Here is a 17,691-nt window from a genome sequence, read left to right as displayed (position 1 = left end):
CTGATAGCTGTGTGACGTAGTGGTGGCCTGGTACGGTGAGGTGTGCTGGCATCTGTGTGACGCAGTGGTGGCTTGGCACGGTGAGGTGCGCTTTCAGCTGTGTGACGCAGTGGTGGCCTGTCACAGTGAGGTGTGATGGCAGGTGTGTGGTATAATGCAGTGCTGGCCTGGCACTGTGAGGTTTGCTGGCAGCTGAGTGATGGAGTGAAGGCCTGGCACAGTGAGGTGCGCTGGCAGCTGTGTGACGCAGTGGTGGCCTAGCATGGTGAGGTGCACTGGGATCTGTGTGGTGTGACGCAGTGGTGGCCGGGCACGGTGAGGTGCGCTGGCAGGTTTGTGACGCAGTGGTGGCCGGGCACGGTGAGGTGTGCTGTTAGCTGTGTGACGCAGTGGTTTTCTGGTACGGTGAGGTGTGCTGGCAGCTGTGTGACGCAGTGGTGGCCGGGTAGGGTGAGGTTCGCTGGTAGCTGTGTGGTGTGATGTAGTTGTGGCCGGGCAGGGTGAGTTTTGCTGGTAGCTGGGTGACGCATTGGTGGCCTTGAACGGTGAGGTGCACTGGCAGCTGTGTGTTGTGACGCCGTGGTGGCCTGGCACGGTGAGGTGTGCTTGCAGCTGTGTGACGCAGTGGTGGCCTGGTATGGTGAGGTGCGCTGGCAGCTGTGTGATGCAGTGGTGGCCGGGCACAGTGAGGTGCACTCGCAGCTGTGTGATGTGACGCAGTGGTGTTCATCAAGCACAAGTTCATCAGTGAAAAGACCACTGGCATTTTTCCTTCCCCCTATATTCCCGGACAGAATCGAATTTAATATTAGCATAATTTATTACATTGCTAAGTTTAATATGATTTATTACTAATAGTTTATGCTAAAACCTAACTTTCTTAACGCGAGAAGTACTAATGTAAGTACCTACTGTACTGTACTTAAGTACTACCATAAGAAGTACTGCTGTATGCAACAAAAAAGGAGGAGTGGTGAAACAGCCCTACACATACAGTGTCAGTATCAACAGACATTGTATCAGTATCAGTTCTTGCTTTGTGCTGGGTTTAGGAGTTTTCCAAACATAGTCTTTCAGCTAATGCCATACCATCTCTATTGGATTTAAATCTGGAGATTCGGCTGGAGTTTTCACCCAGTTCACTCGTTCTGCTATAAGCCTCGCCCTTGCTGCTGTGTGTTTCGGATCGTTGTCTTGAAAGAGACTGTGCCTTGATCCAAGTATGTTTTGTATGTTATTTCCAATCAGTAGTATGTTTTGTCTGTTTAGGGTTCTGTAGCATTCCACACGGCTGGGCAGCTTGTTCCCCCCTCCCACCCCTCTCTGTGTACAGTAGAGCCTCCTGTCCTGGCTGGTAGAGCTCATCCAGCTGTGTCTGGCTAATATTAAAGCCAGTACTTTAATATTGTTTTCTGTATGTTTATCAATAGTAGGTACTGCCCTAATTCGGTCCTGCACCCGTTGTTAGGTGTTTTTTAGGTGTTGTTAGGGCTTCTACCAAATATGAACACATGGCTTTAAAATGTATACAATTGTAATATTTCCTTTTTTCCCATTGAAAGTATAACATATGTGGTGTGAGAAAGAGGTCCTCATTTAATTGCATGAAACTCTGGCACTGGCGCAACAAACTGAACAATGTTCAAGGGGGTAAACGCTTTCTGTAGACACTTTATTTCCTCTTTTTCCATACTCTAAGAAATGATTTGGGAAACCTGTGGGACACTGGAGGTCATTATACATGAGCCTCTTTCTGCACCTTTTAAGCCATTGAAACCTAGTTGCCTTGTTACAAGGTCTAATATTACAGTAGGTGTGGTTTCCGTCTCCTAATTTCTGAGAATGATCAAATTGGGGAATAAGTTGTAGGGAATACCACTCTTGCACTTCTAAGAAAAGACTATCTCAAATGAAACTCGCTATAGAAAGACATCTTGTTGAAAAATTCTTTATTTTTTGTCATTTCTAAAGAAAAAACATTTTCATTCACGTTTTTTGTAACAATTGCATCCATGCTAGGACTACAGTAAACAACACTTTTTACTAAAGTAAATCAAATTGTTCATTAAACAAGACACATTGTTTTAAATGTATACAATACGACGACACTAAAAACAACACTGAAACTTTTCATTGAAATATTGTACGAGATTGTGCATATTCAATGGATTTCTCCTGGTGCTTTTTTTCCATCAGTCTTTTCATATTCTTGTTCTCTACTCAGGTGTCTCCTGTTCCTTTGGTGATGTCTGCTGTACACACATGGTATCATACACTTGAGCAAAGTGTGATACCACCGTTTGTTCTTCTCCTAAAATAAAGATGAACATTGACAAAGGTCAGAAGCACTCTTTTCTTTGACAGACGAACAAAACAATGCAAGAATAACCATACTCTCTGTTCCTTACTCATTTCTACCTACCTGTTTGACCACTTTGTCTGCTTCAGTCAGGACAGGGTTTTGGGGCTGACTCTGAACAATCTGAGAAGAGCTCTCTGTGATCTTCTCCCCTACAGTGGCTACATTGTACTCTGTTTGAAATCCAGGTATCGCCTCCGGTAAGCTCCTCGGTCCTTTTTGGGACTTGAAAGGGTAGAATCATTTTGTGACTACATTTCCTTGTCATGCACTGATATGTTCTGGTTTGTGTTCGATTACTGCAGGCGTTCAAGTACTTTCTTTTTGTTCTAGATTGGCAGTGTTTGAGATGGTAGGAACTTGTCATATTCTCAACTCTGAATGCTCTGTAAACATACTATTTTAGCAATTCTTAGAAATCTGAAAGCAGTGTTACCTGTATCATTTTTTGTCTTGGTAGTAGTATTGCAGCTCCAACAGCAGCACTTAAATAATGGTTTGTGATGTTACTTGTCCTTGGAGTTAGTATACTCCTGAGAAGTCAAGAGAAATCTTACGTAAGCATTAATTATGTTTCACTTTTGAAAGCAAAGTACGTATCAAGTACTTTGAAGGCATTTGTTGATACTTTTAAGCACTTTCGTTGATTATTATTATCCTTCAATTAGTTATTACAAGTCCAACATTCCCTACATGATCTCACTCCATATTCAGTGTAGCTCCACTCTACGAAGATGAATTTGCTAATTAATCAGTCAGGGACACAGCTTATACTTCAGTAGTCTTAGATCATTTAATGATGATTATTGTACTTTATAACTAGCAAAATCCCCATATCCTGTTCATTGCCCCATTTCCGGTCATGTGGATTGACTTATGCCTGAAGTGGTTAATTCTCACCTTGACATCTCGTAAAACAACTGAATCTCTACCAAGGGTGAATGTGTCCTTCCTCTTAATGTCTAAAAGAAAAGGTTAAAATTCATTGAAGCAAAATGCCACAACCCAAAATGTTGGGGAGGTCGTTTCCACAGTTATTTCATAAGACAGTGCTTGGAGTGAAACTACATGACCATGGTGAAGAAGTAAATACACTTTACCTTGTTCCTCCTGACTGATGTCCTTATGCGTGTTTTGCACAGTTGAGCGTTTTGTCTTGTCGTCTGTGTAGGCAACAGCCCTCTTCCCTGGGATAGAACTAGATGATATTTAGACACGTTAATTTGACTTCTCCATTGCTCACATTGATGTGGATATGATTATAATGCTCTGTTTTGTGGGCTTCCCAAGAAAACAATAAATCCCTTACTACTTGTTCGAAATGCAGTAGCACAGATCCTAACAAATACAAGAAAGAGAATATCATTCCTTTTTTGAAAAAACTTCACTGGTCACCTGTATTATCTAGGATAAATTTGAAAGTTCTTTTACTTGTTTTTAAAGCTTTAAGCGACCTAGCACGTCTGTACCTTACTGAATGTCTGTCTTCATATGTTCCTATACGTGACCTGAGATCTGCACATACTGGCCTACTGCAAATACCACATGTGAAATGCAGAAAGAGTGGAGAGGCTGCTTTTTGTTTTTATGCTTCTAAATTATGAAACTCACTTCCACTTTTTATTAGGCAGTCAAGCTCGGTACATTGTTTTAAAAAACATTTGAAAATGTTGCTTTTAGTTAAAGTGGTTCTTTGTTCTTTCTATTTCTGTTTCTTTTTTTAGTTCTCTTTAATTGTTCTTATTTTATTACGACTTTCCTAATTTTTATTTCTTTAATTGACATGTATGTTGCTTTACTGTATTGCTGTATTTTCCTTGACAACTGAAAGTATATCTCTCAATTTTAATATTTTATTTTTACGCTTGCTTTTTAAAGCACCAAAGCACTATTTGTATGAAAGGTGCTCTATAAATAAAGTTTATTATTATTTTTTTTTTTAATATTATTATTATTATACTTTGTTACATTTTTGGTTAGGACAAAGATTCTAATAGAGGTGGCCTCTTCTACCCCGTTCCAAAAAATTGGAAAACTACCTTCAGAATACACTGACAATGACCATCTACTGTCTCCTCTAACGGTGTATTGTCATCATGCATATCTTGTGTATTATTTATTGTAGTTGGTTTTGTCATTCTGTAAAGAAGCCACCTTTCAAGGCACTATATAAAATAATGTTTGTTATTATTATTTACATTTTTCATCGTAAAATCTGGCGAAGAGTCTTAAGAGAATAACAAAGAACACGTTGCTCTTACCTTTCCATTCCAAGAAATGCCCTCAGCTCGGATTGCAGAGATTGACCTCTCTGTCTCAAATTCTGAGAAACATAGACTCGATTGAAAAATGACCATTTCCTAAGATTCACATAACTTCACCAGTCAACATTTGCCACTTGACATCAATAGAAACCATAGAGTACATGACATGTCCAATCAGTTTTCTTTCAAGGTACAATACCAATCGCCTTGCCAGAAGAGTTATACTGCGGTAGATAAATATTACATATGTCAGATACACGCAGAGTTGTTTGGATTACTATGAAAAGATTGGCAAATATATTTATGTTCATTATATTTCTTGGAGTGACAGAGCTAAAGAGAAAACAATACTTACCTTTATCTCTGCAGACAGGATCGCAAGGGATTCCCTTATACTGGGTTCCTATGTAACAAATAATACATTATTCAAAAAACATGATATTTCTCTGTCCATTGGCAGCATGATTGTTTATCATTACAGTTTTAGTTAGCTTTAATTTTGGAAACCCCAAGTAAACATAGTTTGTGCCTTTCTCTGAACTTTTTGGCATTTCAATTCAGTTGTTTGTAAGCTTATTTTACAGTTGCTAGGTTGATGAAGTTCCTGAACTGTGCAGTATTTCTTTTGGGTTTGGTGCGAATCATATTCTAGCGGTTGGGGGAAAAAAGCACAGGTGCCATCCCACCATTTAACCCTGAAACTTACCTTAGCCGATTCTTCAACTAAACCAGACATGTTAACTAAGTGTTACAGTATGTTTCAAAGTGTGTATTTTAGCAAACACAACTGAAGTTCTGTTGTCTCCTTGGAGACACCTGGAACTGGTGTGATGCTGGTTCTATGACATCATTCGTTCTAAATGTAAATGCAGGTATTGGCACAACATAGTAAATTGATGTAAAGTGATGGATCCATTCATGATTTTCACTCAGTTTGAAAGAGTTCCTGTCGTGTGGTTAAAGTTTGTGTTACGGAGGGTTAACTGGGGTTCTGGCTACTAGTTAGGCTTGGTCATTCAGTCATCTGGTTCATGAAATAGGAAGCTAAGAGATCTGTGTTTTAGTTTTGCTGTTTGTTTTTGTTCCATAGAATAAGAAATGTTTCATTAATATTAGTAATAGAGTAGCTGTTTCTCTAAACAGTGTGTGTCAGTTTGCACTGCAGGTGTGCCAGGTAGAGACCATTTAAGAACCCAAAAATATGCTGTCATTTACTGCCAAGGCTAATTTCTGTTAACCTTGTCTCTCACTCACTTTGATGAGCAAAATGTTCATACATAAAGCATACATTTCTGATTGGTCAGAAGAAGCTTCTTAACATATAAGGTATAAAGAAAGTCAGAAAGTTAGGCACTTAGGTCAGCCTTAGGCAGTTAACCAAGACCATAATCCGATAAGAAGCTATTCCCTTTCATGTTGCTAAATCACATGTAGGATACATGAGTTACACCTCCACTTAAGAGACCTTAAAGAGACCTTGGCCAGCCAGGAGTGTAGAAAACCGTAAAACAGTTCTTGAGGACCTAATTGTTAACTCTTAACAGGCAAAGGTTCCTTCAGTCCTATGAGAAATATTTTAGAATTGAACTAAAGTGTGTTTCCGATACAGGAGCATATGTCTGTCAGGGCCTGTTGGAGAGGCCCTGGATGAGAACCCCTGGCTGCAGTTCCACATCCCCCTGAAAGTAAATAGAGCCATAAGCACTGAGTTAAGGACACTGCTCCAGGACATGCTGGCTGTCGATCCTGACCAGCGACCAGAAGCCATCCAGCAGAAGAAGCAAGTCAGGCAAGCCATGGCATGAGAGAAAACATCTTTGTAGTGACTGATAGCAAGATGTCCGTGACCAAGGGCAATTCGTCTGAGTAAAGTCTGATTTCATTTTTATGTCCCGAAAGGCCACTGCCTTTGTGCTGTAGATTTCTGATTTAGACGGGCATTTCTATGGACAACTTTGACTTTTCTGTGGGTCCAATGAAAATAAGTTTTTTAACTTATTCTTTGTTACAGTTTTCGAAAGTTTAAAGACATTCACTGAGTTGACGATAAAGGAAAAGTTTCATCTTTCACCTCTTGGAAGGTAGGCCGGTCAGAGGTACAATATATGTATTCATGTCTTCATCCTCCATGTTTGTAACTACAGGTTTCACAGTGTTGAGCTAAGACACAAAAACACCTACAAATGGCAGTTCCAAATGTATCAAATGTATAAACCTGGGCTGAAAAAGTGTGTACAGTATATACTCTGTGTAGGTCTGATAAAAGTATTCGAGTCAAAGTGTCATATGGATACAAATTCTCATGATTTTGTATTGTGTGTTTTTTCTCTGTTCTGCTTTATTGAAAGAAATCAGATGCTCTTCCTGAAACTTACCTTAGCTGATTCTTCAGCTAAACCAGACAGACTTCTGAAATTCTCAAATTTTATCAAATCTTGTTGGTGCAGAGGTGGTGGAGCCCATTACCAACAGACTCACAGCTGAAATTGCTGTGAAAAGGGCTTCTACCAAATATTAACATGTGGGTGAAAATGTATACAATTGTAATATTTCCTTTTTTCCCATTGAAAGTATAACATATGTGGTGTGAGAAAGAGGTCCTCATTTAATTGCATGAAACTCTGGCACTGGCGCAACAAACTGAACAAAGTTCAAGGGGGTATACGCTTTCTGTAGACACTTTATTTCCTCTTTTTCCATACTCTAAGAAATGATTTGGGAAACCTGTGGGACACTGGAGGTCATTATACATGAGCCTCTTTCTGCACCTTTTAAGCCATTGAAACGTAGTTGCCTTGTTACAAGGTCTAATATTACAGTAGGTGTGGTTTCCGTCTCCTAATTTCTGAGAATGATCAAATTGGGGAATAAGTTGTAGGGAATACCACTCTTGCACTTCTAAGAAAAGACTATCTCAAATGAAACTCGCTATAGAAAGACATCTTGTTGAAAAATTCTTTATTTTTTTGTAATTTCTAAAGAAAAAACAATCATCAAGTCCTTCACAAATGTTTTGTTTGTGACTTTCTCTGTTGTTCCCTTTCACACTCAACTGAACTATGTGTAATGTCTTGTAAACGTAATCAAACATTTCACTTAGGTGTGTAGGTTAACACAAACCCATATTGTATGAAACATTCAGTTTTTCATTCACGTTTTTTTCTAACAATTGCATCCATGCTAGGACTACAGTAAAAAACACTTTTTACTAAAGTAAATGAAATTGTTCATTAAACAAGACACATTGTTTTAAATGTATGCAATACGACGACACTAAAAACAACACTGAAACTTTTCATTGAAATACTGTACGAGATTGTGCATATTCAATGGATTTCTCCTGGTGCTTTTTTTCATCAGTCTTTTCATATTCTTGTTCTCTACTCAGGTGTCTCCTGTTCCTTTGGTGATGTCTGCTGTACACACATGGTATCATACACTTGAGCAAAGTGTGATACCACCGTTTGTTCTTCTCCTAAAATAAAGATGAACATTGACAAAAGTCAGAAGCACTCTTTTCTTTGACAGACGAACAAAACAATGCAAGAATAACCATACTCTCTGTTCCTTACTCATTTCTACCTGCCTGTTTGACCACTTTGTCTGCTTCAGTCAGGACAGGGTGCTGGGGCTGACTCTGAGCAATCTGAGAAGAGCTCTCTGTGATCTTCTCCCCTACAGTGGCTACATTGTACTCTGTTTGAAATCCAGGTATCGCCTCCGGTAAGTTCCTCGGTCCTTTTTGGGACTTGAAAGGGTAGAATCATTTTGTGACTACATTTCATTGTCATGCACTGATATGTTCTGGTTTGTGTTCCATTACTGTAGGCGTTCAAGTACTTTCTTTTTGTTCTAGATTGGCAGTGTTTGAGATGGTAGGAACTTGTCATATTCTCAACTTATTTTCTCTATGAGACTCTGAATGCTCTGTAAACATACTATTTTAGCAATTCTTAGAAATCTGAAAGCAGTGTTACCTGTATCATTTTTTGTCTTGGTAGTAGTATTGCAGCTCCAACATCAGCACTTAAATAATGGTTTGTGATGTTACTTGTCCTTGGAGTTAGTATACTCCTGAGAAGTCAAGAGAAATCTTACGTAAGCATTAATTATGTTTCCCTTTTGAAAGCAAAGTACGTGTCAAGTACTTTGAAGGCATTTGTTGATACTTTTAAGCACTTTCGTTGATTATTATTATCCTTCAATTAGTTATTACAAGTCCAACATTCTCTACATGATCTCACTCCATATTCAGAATGTGGGAATACAATTGTTTTAAGGAAATGCCACTGAATAGATAGTAGCTGCACTCTACAAAGATGAATTTGCTAATTAATCAGTCAGGGACACAGCTTATACTTCAGTAGTCTTAGATCATGTAATGATGATTATTGTACTTTATAACTAGCAAAATCCCCATATCCTGTTCATTGCCCCTTTTTCAGTTATGTGGATTGACTTATCCCTGAAGTGGTTAATTCTCACCTTGACATCTCATAGAACAACTGAATCTCTACCAAGGGTGAATGTGTCCTTCCTCTTAATGTCTAAAAGAAAAGGTTAAAATTCATTGAAGCAAAATGCAACAACCCAAAATGTTGGGGAGGTCGTTTCCACAGTTATTTCATATGACAGTGCTTGGAGTGAAACTACATGACCATGGTGAAGAAGTAAAAACACTTTACCTTGTTCCTCCTGACTGATGTCCTTATGCGTGTTTTGCACAGTTGAGCGTTTTGTGTCTTGTCGTCTTTGTAGGCAACAGCCCTCTTCCCTGGGATAGAACTAGATGATATTTAGACATGTTAATTTGACTTCTCCATTGCTCACATTGATGTGGATATGATTATAATGCTCTGTTTTGTGGGCTTCCCAAGAAAACAATAAATCCCTTACTACTTGTTCGAAATGCAGTAGCACAGATCCTAACAAATACAAGAAAGAGAATATCATTCCTGTTTTGAAAAAACTTCACTGGTCACCTGTATTATCTAGGATAAATTTGAAAGTTCTTTTACTTGTTTTTAAAGCTTTAAGCGACCTAGCACGTCTGTACCTTACTGAATGTCTGTCTTCATATGTTCCTATACGTGACCTGAGATCTGCACATACTGGCCTACTGCAAATACCACATGTGAAATCCAGAAAGAGTGGAGAGGCTGCTTTTTGTTTTTATGCTTCCAAATTATGAAACTCACTTCCACTTTTTATTAGGCAGTCAAGCTCGGTACATTGTTTTAAAAAACATTTGAAAATGTTGCTTTTAGTTAAAGTGGTTCTTTGTTCTTTCTATTTCTGTTTCTTTTTTTAGTTCTCTTTAATTGTTCTTATTTTATTACGACTTTCCTAATTTTTATTTATTTAATTGACATGTATGTTGCTTTACTGTATTGCTGTATTTTCCTTTACAACTGAAAGTATATCTCTCAATTTTAATATTTTATTTTTACGCTTGGTTTTTAAAGCACCCAAGCACTATTTGTATGAAAGGTGCTCTATAGATAAAGTTTATCATTATTATTTTTAATATTATTATTATACTTTGTTACATTTTTGGTTAGGACAAAGATTCTAGTAGAGGTGGCCTCTTTTACCCCGTTCCAAAAAATTGGAAAACTACCTTCAGAATACACTGACAATGACCATCTACTGTCTCCTCTAACTGTGTATTGTCATCATGCATATCTTGTGTATTATTTATTGTAGTTGGTTTTGTCATTCTGTAAAGAAGCCACCTTTCAAGGCACTATATAAAATAATGTTTGTTATTATTATTTACATTTTTCATCGTAAAATCTGGCGAAGAGTCTGAAGAGAATATCAAAGAACACGTTGCTCTTACCTTTCCATTCCAAGAAATGCCCTCAGCTCGGATTGCAGAGATTGACCTCTCTGTCTCAAATTCTGAGAAACATAGACTCGATTGAAAAATGACCATTTCCTAAGATTCACATAACATCACCAGTCAACATTTGCCACTTGACATCAATAGAAACCATAGAGTACATGACATTTCCAATCAGTTTTCTTTCAAGGTACAATACCAATCGCCTTGCCAGAAGAGTTATACTGCGGTAGATAAATATTACAAATGTCAGATGCACGCAGAGTTGTTTGGATTACTATGAAAAGATTGGCAAATATATTTATGTTCATTATATTTCTTGGAGTGACAGAGCTAAAGAGAAAAAAATACTTACCTTTATCTCTGCAGACAGGATCGCAAGGGATTCCCTTATACTGGGTTCCTATATAACAAATAATACATTATTCAAAAAACTTTCTCTGTCCATTGGCAGCATGATTGTTTATCATTACAGTTTTAGTTAGCTTTAATTTTGTAAACCCCAAGTAAACATAGTTTGTGCCTTTCTCTGAACTTTTTGGCATTTCAATTCAGTTGTTTGTAAGCTTATTTTACAGTTGCTAGGTTGATGAAGTTCCTGAACTGTGCAGTATTTCTTTTGGGTTTGGTGCGAATCATATTCTAGCGGTTGGGGGAAAAAAGCACAGGTGCCATCCCACCATTAACCCTGAAACTTACCTTAGCCGATTCTTCAACTAAACCAGACATGTTAACTAAGTGTTACAGTATGTTTCAAAGTGTGTATTTTAGCAAACACAACTGAAGTTCTGTTGTCTCCTTGGAGACACCTGGAACTGGTGTGATGCTGGTTCTATGACATCATTCGTTCTAAATGTAAATGCAGGTATTGGCACAACATAGTAAATTGATGTAAAGTTATGGATCCATTTATGATTTTCACTCAGTTTGAAAGAGTTCCTGTCGTGTGGTTAAACTTTGTTACGGAGGGTTAACTGGGGTTTTGGCTACTAGTTAGGCTTGGTCATTCAGTCATCTGGTTCATGAAATAGGAAGCTAAGAGATCTGTGTTTTAGTTTTACTGTTTGTTTTTGTTCCATAGAATAAGAAATGTTTCATTAATATTAGTAATAGAGTAGCTGTTTCTCTAAACAGTGTGTGTCAGTTTGCACTGCAGGTGTGCCAGGTAGAGACCAATATAAGAACCCAAAAATATGCTGTCATTTACTGCTGTGGCTAATTTCTGTTAACCTTGTCTCTCACTCACTTTGATGAGCAAAATGTTCATACATAAAGCATACATTTCTGATTGGTCAGAAGAAGCTTCTTAACATATAAGGTATAAAGAAAGTCAGAAAGTTAGGCACTTAGGTCAGCCTTAGGCAGTTAACCAAGACCATAATCCGATAAGAAGCTATTCCCTTTCATGTTGCTAAATCACATGTAGGATACATGAGTTACACCTCCACTTAAGAGACCTTAAAGAGACCTTGGCCAGCCAGGAGTGTAGAAAACCGTAAAACAGTTCTTGAGGACCTAATTGTTAACTCTTAACAGGCAAAGGTTCCTTCAGTCCTATGAGAAATATTTTAGAATTGAACTAAAGTGTGTTTCCGATACAGGAGCATATGTCTGTCAGGGCCTGTTGGAGAGGCCCTGGATGAGAACCCCTGGCTGCAGTTCCACATCCCCCTGAAAGTAAATAGAGCCATAAGCACTGAGCTAAGGACACTGCTCCAGGACATGCTGGCTGTCGATCCTGACCAGCAACCAGAAGCCATCCAGCAGAAGAAGCAAGTCAGGCAAGCCATGGCACGAGAGAAAACATCTTTGTAGTGACTGATAGCAAGATGTCCGTGACCAAGGGCAATTCGTCTGAGTAAAGTCTGATTTCATTTTTATGTCCCGAAAGGCCACTGCCTTTGTGCTGTAGATTTCTGATTTAGACGGGCATTTCTATGGACAACTTTGACTTTTCTGTGGGTCCAATGAAAATAAGTTTTTTAACTTATTCTTTGTTACATTTTTCGAAAGTTTAAAGACATTCACTGAGTTGACGATAAAGGAAAAGTTTCATCTTTCACCTCTTGGAAGGTAGGCCGGTCAGAGGTACAATATATGTCTTCATGTCTTCATCCTCCATGTTTGTAACTACAGGTTTCACAGTGTTGAGCTAAGACACAAAAACACCTACAAATGGCAGATCCAAATGTATAAACCTGGGCTGAAAAAGTGTGTACAGTATATACTCTGTGTAGGTCTGATAAAAGTATTCGAGTCAAAGTGTCATATGGATACAAATTCTTATGATTTTGTATTGTGTGTTTTTTCTCTGTTCTGCTTTATTGACAGAAATCAGATGCTCTTCCTGAAACTTACCTTAGCTGATTCTTCAGCTAAACCAGACAGACTTCTGAAATTCTCAAATATTATCAAATCTTGTTGGTGCAGAGGTGGTGGAGCCCATTACCAACAGACTCACAGCTGAAATTGCTGTGAAAAGGGCTTCTACCAAATATTAACATGTGGGTGAAAATGTAATATTTCCTTTTTTCCCTTTGAAAGTATAACATATGTGGTGTGAGAAAGAGGTCCTCATTTAATTGCATGAAACTCTGGCACTGGCGCAACAAACTGAACAAAGTTCAAGGGGGTATACGCTTTCTGTAGACACTTTATTTCCTTTTTCCATACTCTAAGAAATGATTTGGGAAACCTGTGGGACACTGGAGGTCATTATACATGAGCCTCTTTCTGCACCTTTTAAGCCATTGAAACGTAGTTGCCTTGTTACAAGGTCTAATATTACAGTAGGTGTGGTTTCTGTCTCCTAATTTCTGAGAATGATCAAATTGGGGAATAAGTTGTAGGGAATACCACTCTTGCACTTCTAAGAAAAGACTATCTCAAATGAAACTCGCTATAGAAAGACATCTTGTTGAAAAATTCTTTATTTTTTTGTAATTTCTAAAGAAAAAACAATCATCAAGTCCTTCACAAATGTTTTGTTTGTGACTTTCTCTGTTGTTCCCTTTCACACTCAACTGAACTATGTGTAATGTCTTGTAAACGTAATCAAACATTTCACTTAGGTGTGTAGGTTAACACAAACCCATATTGTATGAAACATTCAGTTTTTCATTCACGTTTTTTTCTAACAATTGCATCCATGCTAGGACTACAGTAAAAAACACTTTTTACTAAAGTAAATGAAATTGTTCATTAAACAAGACACATTGTTTTAAATGTATGCAATACGACGACACTAAAAACAACACTGGAACTTTTCATTGAAATACTGTACGAGATTGTGCATATTCAATGGATTTCTCCTGGTGCTTTTTTTCATCAGTCTTTTCATATTCTTGTTCTCTACTCAGGTGTCTCCTGTTCCTTTGGTGATGTCTGCTGTACACACATGGTATCATACACTTGAGCAAAGTGTGATACCACCGTTTGTTCTTCTCCTAAAATAAAGATGAACATTGACAAAAGTCAGAAGCACTCTTTTCTTTGACAGACGAACAAAACAATGCAAGAATAACCATACTCTCTGTTCCTTACTCATTTCTACCTGCCTGTTTGACCACTTTGTCTGCTTCAGTCAGGACAGGGTGCTGGGGCTGACTCTGAGCAATCTGAGAAGAGCTCTCTGTGATCTTCTCCCCTACAGTGGCTACATTGTACTCTGTTTGAAATCCAGGTATCGCCTCCGGTAAGTTCCTCGGTCCTTTTTGGGACTTGAAAGGGTAGAATCATTTTGTGACTACATTTCCTTGTCATGCACTGATATGTTCTGGTTTGTGTTCGATTACTGCAGGCGTTCAAGTGCTTTCTTTTTGTTCTAGATTGGCAGTGTTTGAGATGGTAGGAACTTGTCATATTCTCAACTCTGAATGCTCTGTAAACATACTATTTTAGCAATTCTTAGAAATCTGAAAGCAGTGTTACCTGTATCATTTTTTGTCTTGGTAGTAGTATTGCAGCTCCAACATCAGCACTTAAATAATGGTTTGTGATGTTACTTGTCCTTGGAGTTAGTATACTCCTGAGAAGTCAAGAGAAATCTTACGTAAGCATTAATTATGTTTCACTTTTGAAAGCAAAGTACGTGTCAAGTACTTTGAAGGCATTTGTTGATACTTTTAAGCACTTTCGTTGATTATTATTATCCTTCAATTAGTTATTACAAGTCCAACATTCTCTACATGATCTCACTCCATATTCAGAATGTGGGAATACAATTGTTTTAAGGAAATGCCACTGAATAGATAGTAGCTGCACTCTACAAGGATGAATTTGCTAATTAATCAGTCAGGGACACAGCTTATACTTCAGTAGTCTTAGATCATGTAATGATGATTATTGTACTTTATAACTAGCAAAATCCCCATATCCTGTTCATTGCCCCTTTTTCAGTTATGTGGATTGACTTATCCCTGAAGTGGTTAATTCTCACCTTGACATCTCATAGAACAACTGAATCTCTACCAAGGGTGAATGTGTCCTTCCTCTTAATGTCTAAAAGAAAAGGTTAAAATTCATTGAAGCAAAATGCAACAACCCAAAATGTTGGGGAGGTCGTTTCCACAGTTATTTCATATGACAGTGCTTGGAGTGAAACTACATGACCATGGTGAAGAAGAAAAAACACTTTACCTTGTTCCTCCTGACTGATGTCCTTATGCGTGTTTTGCACAGTTGAGCGTTTTGTGTCTTGTCGTCTGTGTAGGCAACAGCCCTCTTCCCTGGGATAGAACTAGATGATATTTAGACACGTTAATTTGACTTCTCCATTGCTCACATTGATGTGGATATGATTATAATGCTCTGTTTTGTGGGCTTCCCAAGAAAACAATAAATCCCTTACTACTTGTTCGAAATGCAGTAGCACAGATCCTAACAAATACAAGAAAGAGAATATCATTCCTGTTTTGAAAAAACTTCACTGGTCACCTGTATTATCTAGGATAAATTTGAAAGTTCTTTTACTTGTTTTTAAAGCTTTAAGCGACCTAGCACGTCTGTACCTTACTGAATGTCTGTCTTCCTATGTTCCTATACGTGACCTGAGATCTGCACATACTGGCCTACTGCAAATACCACATGTGAAATGCAGAAAGAGTGGAGAGGCTGCTTTTTGTTTTTATGCTTCCAAATTATGAAACTCACTTCCACTTTTTATTAGGCAGTCAAGCTCGGTACATTGTTTTAAAAAACATTTGAAAAGGTTGCTTTTAGTTAAAGTGGTTCTTTGTTCTTTCTATTTCTGTTTCTTTTTTTAGTTCTCTTTAATTGTTCTTATTTTATTACAACTTTCCTAATTTTTATTTATTTAATTGACATGTATGTTGCTTTACTGTATTGCTGTATTTTCCTTTACAACTGAAAGTATATCTCTCAATTTTAATATTTTATTTTTACGCTTGGTTTTTAAAGCACCAAAGCACTATTTGTATGAAAGGTGCTCTATAGATAAAGTTTATTATTATTATTTTTAATATTATTATTATACTTTGTTACATTTTTGGTTAGGACAAAGATTCTAGTAGAGGTGGCCTCTTTTACCCCATTCCAAAAAATTGGAAAACTACCTTCAGAATACACTGACAATGACCATCTACTGTCTCCTCTAACTGTGTATTGTCATCATGCATATCTTGTGTATTATTTATTGTAGTTGGTTTTGTCATTCTGTAAAGAAGCCACCTTTCAAGGCACTATATAAAATAATGTTTGTTATTATTATTTACATTTTTCATCGTTAAATCTGGCGAAGAGTCTTAAGAGAATATCAAAGAACAAGTAGCTCTTACCTTTCCATTCCAAGAAATGCCCTCAGCTCGGATTGCAGAGATTGACCTCTCTGTCTCAAATTCTGAGAAACATAGACTCGATTGAAAAATGACCATTTCCTAAGATTCACATAACATCACCAGTCTTCTGAGAATTCAGAAGTCACAAAGATCCATTTATTCTGTCTGGCAAATGTGCCTTTGCGGCAGTTTTTCAGAAGAGTACTTCATAAAACACTTATTTATTGTTTACATTGATTTATAAGCTGAGTCTGACTCTAGGAGAAAACAAGGGAGGCTTGGAAAGAGTTTAAGGATAGCCCTTACCACGATTGGCGGTTTAACCTTCTTCTTATGGATGTATGTCTCCAGTTCTGTTCCCTTGGCCCTGTGCTTGAAAGAGTCAAAAACCTTCCTCTTTGAATTCTGAAGCTTCTTGCAGATCTTGCTGTGTTCCTCCAACCTCTCTACAGCAAACTTCCTGTGACACAGTTCACAGGGCACCAGCTGAGGGTTTCCACTCTGGCTATTCTCATATGGAAATTGCTCAGCGGTACTCCCTACCCAATGACATGAAAGGTAGGCCCAGAAAGCTCCGTTATTACTGTATTGATATTTTCTTGCCTTGTGAATGGTTTGCGACCAGACTGTGTACGCAGTGCTAGTCTGGACTTTTTCTGGAAGCTGTTTCATTGGTTTCATTTCCTGTTCCCAGCTGAGAAAGAACAACTGGAGGCAGAAGCACGAGGATTTCATTCGGAGCATCAAATAGGCCAGGGAGGTGCAGCAGGTGATCACGCAAGGAGGGAAGGTTGTGAACCTGCCCCAGCCCCCCGCGAATCCAAACCCCGACTACGTGCCCTGCCCTCACTGCGGCCGGCGCTTTGCCCCCAGGCCGGCACAGAGGCACATCCCCAAGTGTCAGCACATCAGGAGCCGCCCTCCTCCTCCTCCTCGCAGATGAAAACTGATGTGAAGAACAGCAAAAGAGTCATGATCTTGGCTCACGACTCACGTCCTGCTTTTTCTTTTTAGAAATACATTTAGCACAGTTCATCCGTATGATGATAAAAAAAAATGTTACCTTGTTTTAATAAAATGATTTTTTTTTGGTGGACTGGTGTTTGCGTAACTGTGGTTATTTCAGTTTTTTCCCTTGCGAAAATGTGTGTCGACCGTGAAAATAAATTTCAAGCTGTTCTTATCATTCATACACCTTGACCTCCTAAAAATAATTGTTCAACCTGGAACGTACAATTAGCAGGCAATAGAAAAGGTCACATTGGCCTTGGAACCATCAAAAAGTAGTATTCACACATTCTCTGCATCAATTTTCCTTTAAAACAACTGAAAAAGCAAGGTAAAGTGTGATTGATTTTTTTAATTAAAGTTATTTGATTTAATTTATTTAATTTTCATAATATTTGAAATATGTTGGGATTAATGTGA

General features: G+C 38.1%; 5 long non-coding RNA genes across 6 annotated transcripts in view; 2 read left to right on the top strand and 3 right to left on the bottom strand.

The window, feature by feature from the left end:
• Window positions 1–1,934: 1,934 nt before the first annotated feature.
• Window positions 1,935–4,838, bottom strand: LOC148645867 (uncharacterized). The gene is made up of 6 exons (XR_015928147.1): window positions 4,621–4,838; window positions 3,460–3,557; window positions 3,260–3,321; window positions 2,796–2,892; window positions 2,423–2,584; window positions 1,935–2,311 (listed from the first exon to the last, which is right to left on the bottom strand). It is a non-coding gene; the product is annotated as an uncharacterized LOC148645867 (long non-coding RNA).
• The window catches only part of LOC148645861 (uncharacterized), a 43,602-nt gene continuing 28,366 nt past the window's right edge, over window positions 2,456–17,691 (top strand). The window contains exons 1-5 of one of the 2 annotated variants that reach the window (XR_015928149.1): window positions 2,456–2,559; window positions 6,233–6,704; window positions 8,236–8,346; window positions 12,070–12,541; window positions 14,052–14,162. This is a non-coding gene — a long non-coding RNA (uncharacterized LOC148645861). The other variant, XR_015928148.1, reaches the window with a different exon arrangement.
• On the bottom strand, window positions 7,565–11,229 carry LOC148645866 (uncharacterized). Its single transcript, XR_015928145.1, has 7 exons — window positions 11,168–11,229; window positions 10,824–10,871; window positions 10,466–10,527; window positions 9,309–9,408; window positions 9,109–9,170; window positions 8,601–8,697; window positions 7,565–8,371 (listed from the first exon to the last, which is right to left on the bottom strand). It is a non-coding gene; the product is annotated as an uncharacterized LOC148645866 (long non-coding RNA).
• On the bottom strand, window positions 13,381–16,327 carry LOC148645865 (uncharacterized). Its single transcript, XR_015928146.1, has 5 exons — window positions 16,264–16,327; window positions 15,107–15,206; window positions 14,907–14,968; window positions 14,399–14,495; window positions 13,381–14,187 (listed from the first exon to the last, which is right to left on the bottom strand). It is a non-coding gene; the product is annotated as an uncharacterized LOC148645865 (long non-coding RNA).
• LOC148645864 (uncharacterized) lies at window positions 15,743–17,355 on the top strand. The gene is made up of 2 exons (XR_015928150.1): window positions 15,743–16,821; window positions 16,958–17,355. It is a non-coding gene; the product is annotated as an uncharacterized LOC148645864 (long non-coding RNA).

Source organism: Lepisosteus platostomus, chromosome 18 (genome assembly GCF_059453375.1).
Source record: "Lepisosteus platostomus isolate fLepPlt1 chromosome 18, fLepPlt1.hap1, whole genome shotgun sequence".
Lineage (NCBI taxonomy): Eukaryota > Metazoa > Chordata > Actinopteri > Semionotiformes > Lepisosteidae > Lepisosteus > Lepisosteus platostomus.
This window is presented reverse-complemented; position numbering and strand designations above follow the sequence as displayed.